We start from the raw sequence: 1,508 nt of genomic DNA, 5'->3' as shown, positions 1-1,508 counted from the left end.
ACAGACACACCCACTTGCCTGTCTCGTCTTACAGACACACCCACTCGCCTGTCTCATCTTACAGACACACCCACTCGCCTGTCTCATCTTACAGACACACCCACTCGCCTGTCTCATCTTACAGACACACCCACTCGCCTGTCTCGTCTTACAGACACACCCACTCGCCTGTCTCGTCTTACAGACACACCCACTCGCCTGTCTCGTCTTACAGACACACCCACTCGCCTGTCTCGTCTTACAGACACACCCACTCGCCTGTCTCGTCTTACAGACACACCCACTCGCCTGTCTCGTCTTACAGACACACCCACTCGCCTGTCTCGTCTTACAGACACACCCACTCGCCTGTCTCGTCTTACAGACACACCCACTCGCATGTCTCGTCTTACAGACACACCCACTCGCATGTCTCGTCTTACAGACACACCCACTCGCATGTCTCGTCTTACAGACACACCCACTCGCCTGTCTCGTCTTATAGACACACCCACTCGCCTGTCTCGTCTTATAGACACACCCACTCGCCTGTCTCGTCTTACAGACACATCCACTCGCCTGTCTCGTCTTACAGACACACCCACTCGCCTGTCTCGTCTTACAGACACACCCACTCGCCTGTCTCATCTTACTGACACACCCACTCGCCTGTTTCATCTTACTGACACACCCACTCGCCTGTCTCATCTTACTGACACACCCACTCGCATGTCTCTTAGAGACACACCCACTCGCATGTCTCTTAGAGACACACCCACTCGCATGTCTCTTACAGACACACCCACTCGCATGTCTCTTACAGACACACCCACTCGCATGTCTCTTACAGACACACCCACTCACCTGTCTCATCTTACTGACACACCCACTCACCTGTCTCATCTTACTGACACACCCACCCACCTGTCTCATCTTACTGACACACCCACTTGCCTGTCTCATCTTAATGACACACCCACTCGCCTATCTGATCTTACAGACACACCCACTCACCTGTCTCTTAGTGACACACCCACTTGCCTGTCTCATCTTACTGACACACCCACTCGCTTGTCTCATGTTACTGACACACCCACTCGCCTGCCTCATCTTACAGACACACCCACTCACCTGTCTCATCTTACAGACACACCCACTCGCCTGTCTCATCTTACAGACACACTCACTCGCCTGTCTCATCTTACAGACACACCCACTCGGCTGTCTCATCTTACAGACACACCCACTCGCCAGTCTCATCTTACTGACACACCCACTCGCCTGTCTCATCTTACAGACACACCCACTCGCCTGTCTCATCTTACAGACACACCCACTCGCATGTCTCATCTTACTGACACACCCACTCGCATGTCTCTTACAGACACACCCACTCGCATGTCTCTTACAGACACACCCACTCGCATGTCTTTTACAGACACACCCACTCGCCTGTCTCATCTTACAGACACACCCACTCGCCTGTCTCATCTTACACACACCCACTCGCCTGTCTCATCTTACAGACA

The sequence above is a fragment of the Hemibagrus wyckioides genome, linkage group LG20 (assembly GCF_019097595.1).
Source record: "Hemibagrus wyckioides isolate EC202008001 linkage group LG20, SWU_Hwy_1.0, whole genome shotgun sequence".
In the NCBI taxonomy this organism is placed as follows: Eukaryota; Metazoa; Chordata; class Actinopteri; order Siluriformes; family Bagridae; genus Hemibagrus; species Hemibagrus wyckioides.
This window is presented reverse-complemented; position numbering follows the sequence as displayed.